The sequence below is a fragment of the Dipteris shenzhenensis genome, chromosome 31 (genome assembly GCF_047967505.1).
Source record: "Dipteris shenzhenensis isolate YYH24624 ecotype China chromosome 31, Dip_SZ_1.0, whole genome shotgun sequence".
NCBI lineage: Eukaryota > Viridiplantae > Streptophyta > Polypodiopsida > Gleicheniales > Dipteridaceae > Dipteris > Dipteris shenzhenensis.
Window position 1 is genome coordinate 11,559,552 of NC_141626.1, and position 9,517 is coordinate 11,569,068.

The following is a 9,517-nucleotide window of genomic DNA, read 5'->3' on the forward strand; positions in this document are numbered from 1 at the left end:
GAAATAAAACAAAACAACACAACTACACAAAATGAACTATGAACTAACTATCTCTTCAAAGTTACATCATTAACAAACAAATCTCGTCATAATCACTATGTTGCATTGTTCCAAAGATTATCTCACCTGAACCTCCATACAAGGTGTCTGGATGGACCCCAAACCTTCACAAATGGTTCGAAATCATGCACCCTTCGAGATTGCATCAGGAAAAGTAACTAGTATTGAGAGATGCGCAAAAGAAAGATTGATTCTCATGCATCAGCAACTGCAATGCCTGAAAGTCAATCTTCTTTGATCCTTTCTCTAAGAATCTCATTTAGTAGCTCCTAAGCTCCAAACACCTTGCATTATTCATGGCTCGCTCAGAACATTGATTGCCTTGTCTTCCTGAATGAAATGATTTCAGATCATGGGAGAATCTCATATGAGAGAGGAAGTGGCAAGATTTGAAGCAGAAGTGCCCAAAATAGAGAAAGAAGAAGGTAGCTTGAATCTGATTCAAAAATCTTGAACGATTTGAAAGAATGAGAGTGAAATGGGAGGGAAATATAGGTAGAGAAGAGAAGTGATGAGATTTTGGCATGAGAGTCCATCCCATGAGAGGGAGAATAGAGAAAGAAGCTTCCCACTCGAGAGCCAACAGGAAATTTGAAAGAATGAGAGTGAAATGGGAGGGAAATACATGTAGAGAAGAGAAGTGACGAGATTTTGGCATGAGAGTCCATCCCATGAGAGGGAGAATAGAGAAAGAAGCTTCCCGCTCAAGAGCTAGCACGAAATTTGAAAAGAGGGCTGGAGCAAAGAAATTTTCAAAATGGTGCTCAAAAATGAGGGGGAAGCAAGAGGAATGAGAGAGAATGAAAGGAGTGTCGTAGTTGGATGGGAGGATTTGGTTTCAGGTCAAATGGTTCAAGTTTGGTTGAGAAACTAGGTTTCTCGGTTTGGTTATAGTTTAAAAAACGTGATGGGAGAGTTGAGGCAACAAGTGGGTGCTCCACCTTATTGTTTGGGCCATTGAATAAAGAAATAGAGAAATCAAGCCACTTCCAATATTCTATTGCCCTCCACTAGCCAATATTCTATTGGGTTTTATTCACCTTATCCTTCCATGTCACCAACCTAAGGGCTCTCTTACAAGGCCCTTTTTGAGTCCAAATTTTTTGTAATGTGGTACTCCAATGGTGGGCGGTTCCCTTACACAATGGTGGATGGAGCAGATTTAGCAGCATACAGCAACAACAACTGCAGTGACTTCTACAACATCAGTGGCGGTCTCTGATGCGACAAGGGTGTTGGCAGTAGAAGTGTTAATGGCGAGATCTGAGTCTACAGGTGTGTCTCTAGTGTCATCCACCAGGTTCGCTTTTTGGGCACAATATATGAATGTGTAGCTGCAGTTTTGTTCGTAGTTGCTCACGCAGATAACTTCACAAATTGGTGCAGCGGGTGAGTCTACGAGAGTGACCAACTTGGAGGCAAAAATTACGTAGTTGCACATGGAAAATGAGACTCTATGAGGGTAGCAAGAGCGGTGCATCAACTAGAGGACAGGATGACAGTCCTAGAAGCCAGGGTTCAAGTGGCGAAAGCACATTCGGAGGCCACACAGCAGTTGCATGTGGAGTATGTGTCGAGCATTGAGCATGAGTTGCTACACCGACGTACTATCGATGCATTGGCAGAGTATTTGCGGGCTTTTTCGGGGAATGTGAGTGTCAATATGGAGCAGATGGGCTCGCTCTTGGAAGCCCTTCAGGGTGGATAGACAGGTGGCAAGATGGAGTGTGGCTATTGTTCCACAAGGCCTATCAGGATCTGGTTCTGCATGAATGACAACCCAAGACAAATAGAGATATGGGAGCTGGTGCGGGCTCCGGTCAGCAACAGGGTCCACAAGTGCCGAATAGTCCTGGAATAGTCCTGGACCAAAGGAGTCTAGTACATCTTCGGGAGGCGGTGGTGCAGATAAGGAAAAAGGAGTGGTTGCGGAGTCAGTGCAGATTAAGGAGGATTAGCAAGCCAAATATGAAGAGCTGGTAGAAGGCATTGTGGAAGCTATTTTTCGCAATAGTAAAAGAACAGATGCGTTGAAGCAGCATAGGTGTTCACTTTCTTTGTGGTTGGAATTGTGTGCCCATTCTTTCAGTCTGTCACTACCTCCTCGTCCTCCTTGGTGGAAAGAGGCAGATAAGTTTCTTGGGAAGTATTATAATAAGTGCATGCCTTTTCTTGGGTTGCCAGATCCCCTTCCTATGAGACAATGGTGATTCAAAGACCATCGACAGCACAGGAACAGTGGCAAAAACAATTATTATCTGGTGCTAGATAGATGAAGTATTACCCACAGAGTAGTGGCCTAAACTGCTAGCAGGTAGTGGATAGATCTAAGCCGCATCTATTACAGTGGCTAATGGATTTGGAGCAGGATCAAAGATTGAAGATTTTCATGCAAAAGAGGCAGTTAGAGACGACTACAACTGCTGGTTCGAGTGGAGCGATGATGCAGTTGTAGGCAGAGTTACCTAAGAGCAGTGATGCAGGATTGAACAAGGTGGGTGCATTGTTGCACCTATTCAGTACATTTCTAGTTCGAATGAAGAGTAGAACTACGACGATGGTTGCGAAAGGGCCTCGTAGAATAAAGATCAGAGATGTTTAAAATGCGGGATGCTTTTGGACAAGCAACATAAAAAATGTCTGAAAATGCGGGAATGCTTTTGGACAGGGAGGAGAAATAACAAAGGACATTTAGATAGGCATTGCGACTACAGAGAGTGGATGTTTTTCTAAATTTTTTCAAAATGAGATGCTTTATAATTCTTGTGTACTGAGTGAAGGGTGAGATTTAACTTACTACACCTAGTTCTCTATCGAGGCTTTGCCTAAAATGATTGTTGCACATACACTTTGCACCATGTAAGGCATCTGACTTCAGTCTGCTGGGGATGTGCATGTGAGGTTCGCAAAGATCACCATGAGTGCCATGTGTTATTTCATAACCATGCGGGTTAGGAGCAGTGACCATGAGGGGTGTGCAAGGGTAGGTTAGCCACAAGGGTTGACGGTTCGGATCTCCAAGTGGTTGGGGTCTTCAACGGCTACTTCTCTAACCATCATACAGTTCTGTACGCATGCTATTACTAGCATTTTGATGTCATTCTGTACATAGATGTGTGAGCTATTGCTCTAGAATACAGTGTTCTTCAGTGTCCTATCATTCTCTTGCATATTTGTATTCCGTTCTCATGGATGCTATGCATATCGTTTGTTTGTTGTTTCCCGTAGCATCTGCGTGCATTTATGATGCTACAGCACGTGTCTAGCTCTACACCGTGTTCAAAATGGATATATGGCCATGGATAAATGCCCCTATGGCATGGAGTGGCACGTGTTGAGCCCCTTTTAAATACAATTTAGAGGTTCCAATAATAGTTTGAAGTAGTGACCTTCCAACTTGGTGTGTGAGTACAATTCCAAGAAACCATGTAAGCTTTAAGGTCAAAGCTTGAATCTACATGTACGAGTAGCCTGACCCATCTACGATGGGTAAGTGACCCGCTCCGATGGGTCTCAAGGTGGTGAAATATCTCTAATTTCAAGAAATAAAATTTCAACCCTAGGAGTAGCTTGGCTTAGCTCACTCAATCTTGGTTATGGGATAATAAAAGTGAAGTATAGATGGTCAACCTCCAATTTAAATAGATGGGCTTTCCATATTTTGTATAACATTCATGTTTCAACTAATGGGAAATTTTTTTTGATATGAATTTCCAATTTACCACCTACCCCATGAGACCTATTCTCTCTCTCTCTCTCTCTCTCTCTCACACACACACACACACACACACACACACACACACATTTTTTAGGGGGGTAGAATTACACATACACACACACAAACACACACGTGCACACACACACACAAAGGAGGGCAGAGAGAGAGAGAGAGAGAGAGATAGAGAGAGAGAGAGGGTAAGGGTTACAATTTGGCCAATATCATCAAATTTATTAGGATTTATTCATCTTACAAGCAACATTGAGCCATTGAAACATAGGAGTCCTAAAAGGTCCGAAAATATTGCATTTGCAAAGTTTGCAAGCTTTGTTATACATTTACCGTGTAAGGGAAAATCATCAATAGGTTTATAAGGCAAGCTTTTGAACTGTTTGTTGAAAATGCATGGCCAAAGGAGCTAGACGTCCCCTTGGATTTCTTGCTCATGCTTGTTGAGTGTGTTATAAGCAATCCAAATAATCTCATTGAGTTTGGAATATAAGATTGAAGGAACACATCAAGCATGAAATCTTCAAGATCAAAGCATTATACAAATGTATTCAATTCCATAAGACTCTAATAAGCTTGCCTGAGTTTAAAGGTGTCCATTCGACTTGTTTAGGACTGGAGCATGTACCACCATGGTCATTGTCTCATCTGCATGAAGAAAAATAATTAGACTTAGTTCCTCCAGATCACTATGCAGTTGCCTGTGAAAATCATGATGGGCAAGTCGAGAGGTTGTGGGCACGAGCTCAAAATTGTTTAGTATTCTAGTCAAGAAGGTTGCATTTTTTATGTGCCACATCGCATTCGAAGGGTTGTACCACATGGCATTGCCCTTTGTCTATGAGATGGCACCTCACGAATAAGTAAATAAAGACAAATTGATAGATATAGCTATAGATGTGCTCTTCTAGAGGTTATGATTCCCTTCTATTGTGACTTCCAAAATCTGTATGCAAGTCAGCTCAACTTTGGATCAAAAGAAGAATTACATGACGTGATTGCCAGATTTCTCATTTGGAGCAGAAATTGTTGATGAGATTCTCCAATCAAGCATCACACTTCGGCCTACAATAAAGATGCTATAGCTTTGCTGGCTATGGCGATGGAGCGACAGAAGCTTTCATCCAATTGCTAGTGATAAAATTTTGCATATAATTATATGGCATGGCTTCCCACAATCATCAGATCCTGGAGCAAGGAAGCTGGCACACAACTACGAAACCATCGCGAAGCTTGCACACAACCTACGGAACATTAGATAATCCATATCTTATGTTTGACAATGAAACTACTAGGGTTTCGTGATCCCATCCATGGTTTTGGGTTAAAAGAATCATAGCAGAGTGCGGTGAACATTTAATAAACTAACATTACACAGTACGCATTGATGGCCCTGTTGAGAAAAATTATCATAGATGTGATGTTCTACCCTTTCTAAGTGCATCATAATTACTTAAGGCTGGCATCAAACTAAAGGCTTGCAATGGTGGGAACACGCACATAGTTAGGTTCATCAAAGAGACTCCAAAGATCACAATCTTTTGATACAATGAAAAGCATCCCAAGGAACTGGTACATATCAGCTTACCTCCAAGGATCAACACAGCCAGAGATGTGTGCTTGTGCCTCGCAATAGCCATATCAAAAGATGAAGATATGTTAGCCAAGAATTGTTTGTGATCAATAAGCTCATAGATTCCAAAAAAATTGTTGATGCATGGAATGGCCTGCGGACCTAGCCTGGGACCTGCTAGTTATTTTGCACAATGGCACACAATGGCTCATGAAATCAAGCAACACTGAGACCCATTGGTGGGGGGGCAGGAGGAGGAGGAGCAATCATTCACGCTGAAATTCGATCTACTTCCCTCATGCTCGTTGGGCAAACATTTTTGCTACTACTACTACTGCTGTCGTCTCTGCCTCTACCCCTACCCCTGGCTCTTTTTTTCTTTGTCGTCGCAATGGCTCATCAAATCAAGCAACATTGAGACCAATTGGTAGGGGGGGGGGAGGAGGAGGAGGAGAAATCATTCGCAATGAAAATCCATTTACTTCCCTCATGCTCATTGGACAAACATTTTTGCTGCTACTGCCTCAGGCTCTGCCTCTACCCCTGGCTCTTTTTTGCTTTGTCATCCATCAACTTCTATTACTCATCTACCCCCTAGATGCCTGCATGATGCACTAAGCCCTTCCTTAAGGAAATAGAGAGATCGATGAGTCCATCTCTCTCTCTCTCTCTCTCTCTCTCTCTCCCTCTCTCTCTCTAGGTATGTCTCGTAGGCCTCCAAAAATAAATAAATATTATTAGTAAAATTTTATTAAAACGAAAATATTAATGAAAGAGATGTCTCTCTCTCTCTCTCTCTCTCTCTCTCTCTCTCTCTTGTCCTCTCTGTCTCTCTCTGTTCTGCCCCCCCCTCTCTCTCTCTCTCTCTCTCTCTCTCTCTCTCTCCCCCCCCCCTTTTTGCACCTTTGGTCTGCTCCTGTAATCTGCAATCCAGTCAGACTGCATACACAACCGCTCCGTGTATGCATGCAGTCACGTGTACCCATGCCAACGTGCCACGTTGTGCCTACCCACGCATGTGGCTTTCAATCCACACCATGTGGCACATAGAGGGCACTCTGCGCCCTGTGCCATGTGGCACTTCGTGCCCCGCACCAACAATGCCACATGCGCCATCCAGTTCCGTCGCCACCATCCTACACACTGCTCTAGATGCTCTGCCTTTTGCGTGCCACATGTCTGACCTTTTGTGATGCCATGTGTCCACATTTATGCTCTCTCTCTCTCTCTGCTCGTTTACTCTCTCTATCCACATTTATGCTCTCTCTCTCACTGTGTCTACACTCTGCACTGTGCAGCTCTTCACATTTACTCTCGCGGAGACACGTGGCACGATGTGCAGTCGAAGCACATCTGCCTCTCAACTCAGTGCGTGCCATGCCTAGCCAGCGTGTCTGCTCCCGTCATCTCCGTGGATCAATCTCTGTCCCGACGCAAGTCGACATGTGTCGCTGCCCATATTTTAGGCCTACCCCTTCCATTTATCCCCTCCATCCTCATGCGCAGCTTCCCAGTCTGAGCACTGGAGCAGCTATTGCATCCCATGTGTTGCGAGCTCTACCTCCAAAGCCGCTGTGTCTACCACATGGCTACATCTTCTGCAAGTGGTGCCGCCACATCTCATCGTCCCGTTGGCTCTGCAAGTGCATTTACTGTCCCCTGGAGTTATGGACCGTTGGATCAACTGCACCTCTCTGCTCTATCCACGAGACAGTCGCCGTTGTATTACCATGTGGATTGTTTCTCTGCCTCTGTTGCTCTACATTGTTTCTGTTCGCTCGCGCCACGTGTCACAACGCGACTCTCCTTTCTCTTCATTCCCAAACCTCCTCCTCCCCTTCCCGAACCTCCCACAAACCTCTATCCTGTTCTCTCCAAACCTCCAGAGTGCTCCACGTGGATCTCTTCCTTAAAGAATAGTATAGAATTATAGATGTACTATGATGTGATACGGGTTCATGAGGTAGCGACAGATCATCAATGGAATTCACGTTGTGTTATTCACATGAGTCTTGCCTTCTCTCCAACAAACTCTTCTTTTTTATAGCTGGCTATGCAGGTGTTGCCAGCTATGGCTATCGCTTCTCGCTAACACCACCCCTCCCGCTCCTCCTCCTCCTCCTCCAATGGCTTCCCATGATGCCCTCTCTCACAACCCCAAATTCAGACCTGCTCTCAATTGCATCCTCTTTCTTCTCTCCCTCCTTGGCACCAACCTCATCACCTTCTACCTCGGCCTTTCTTGGCAATCCTCCCCCCTCCCTCATGCAGTTCCTCAGCTCCATCTTGATCACTTCCACTTCTCCAACCTTGCCCTTGCCTTGTCATCTGAGCTCAATCTCACCCAGTCCAGTCTCCGAGACACAATGCAGGAGCTGGCGGACGTGAAATCCCAGCTTCAACATTTCAAGGAGATGTCCAGCAGCTTCCTCGCAGGTGCTTCACAAGACAATGCTTCGAGTGACTCTGGTGATCCTTGGTTGCGGTGGGGAAGCACGATGAAAGATGATCAATCCATGGGTAAGGGTAAGGAGCTGCAAGAATTCATCTCTGTGAGAAATCTTCCCCTCGGGTGGAGTTCGGCCCTTGCATCTCGAACCTTGGTGTCCCCCGTTGGCCATGCCTGTGCGCTGCAACAAGAGGATGTCAAGAGGTACATGGACTACGAGATAGGCGGAGATTGCCCTGATGATCAGAGTCTAGCTCAGCAATTGACAGTGCGCGGCTGCGAGCCTCTCCCTCGCCGCAGATGCTTCGCTAGGACTCCTCCCAATTTTCGAGAGCCGTACCCGATTCCTGACTGTTTTTGGACCATCCCACCTGATGAAAACATTCTCTGGACGCCTTACACTTGCAAAAGCTTCGGATGCCTCAACGACCGGAAGAAAAAGAAGATTTTTGAAGATTGCATCGATTGCTTCGAGCTACATGGCCGTGAGAAGCATCGATGGGAAAAGCATGGGAGTGATCTGGATTACTCAATTGACGAGGTGTTGGAGTTGAAGAAGGGCACGATTCGCATTGGGATCGATATTGGCGCGGGATCAGGAACTTTTGCAGTGCGGATGCGCGAGAAGAATGTCACCATTGTCGCCACCACTCTTAATCTCAACGGACCCTTTAACAATTTCATTGCTCTGAGAGGTGTTGTTCCTTTATTCCTGACGATTGCACAGCGCCTTCCCTTCTTCGACAACACTCTCGATATCGTCCACTCGATGCACGTCCTCAGCAACTGGATACCAACCGAGACACTGGAATTCTTGCTCTTCGACATCGACAGAATTCTCCGGCCGGGGGGCTTGTTTTGGTTGGACCATTTCTTCTGTCTCCGACCACAAGTGGAAGAAATATATGTGCCCTTAATCGACAAACTGGGCTACAACAAGCTGAAATGGGCGATAGGGCCCAAGCTGGACCGGGGCCTTGAGCTGCAAGAAATGTATATATCGGCTGTTCTTGAAAAGCCCATTTCTAGCACCAGAGGCTCGTGAAAGAGGAGGTAAGAAAGGTATTTGTTATCACGGATGTTCTCTTGGAGGAGGTAGGCAGGAAGAGCTGCATGACATGCAGCGCGGTTCTTGTCCGCGCAGGTACTACATTCCACCAGCTCGAACTCCTGGCTGTCTAATGTAGTATACGAGTATAAAATTGATGGAGGGATACTTTGGCCGATGGATCCTCGATTTAAGCTTCCGTTTAGATTGAGGTTTTGGAGTTTGCAATTGCAACGTTCGTGACTCGTGAAACCGCCGCAGTCACACGCATGGTTCATATTTTATGTCTTATCAATTTTCAAGCTTTTATGTTCCATCTGTAGCATATATTGTCCTCATGAGTCGTACATCTTGTAAAACTGTCGATTCCATTTTCACACATTAAACTCGATCCTGGCTGGTAGCTGTATTGATGATTGAGACTATGAAGAGCATGCTTTATTTTGATTTTTTGATTTACTTAAATTTTATAGAAAGAAGCAAGTCGAATGGCTTAAGCACAAAGTGATTTGCCTATAGCATTTAGTTATTTGAATTGTACATATAACATTTTTCAATTTGCATTCAACACAAGTTATTTGAATTTAGCAAATACCAATTTAAATTTAACACATAGCACTTTGCTTTTAGAAATTCCAATTTAGCATATAGCAAATTGGA

General features: G+C 44.6%; 1 pseudogene; it reads left to right on the plus strand.

Moving 5' to 3' along the window:
• Window positions 1–7,458: 7,458 nt before the first annotated feature.
• Window positions 7,459–9,248, plus strand: LOC147881024 (putative methyltransferase At1g29790 pseudogene; annotated as a pseudogene).
• The last annotated feature ends 269 nt before the right edge of the window (window positions 9,249–9,517 follow it).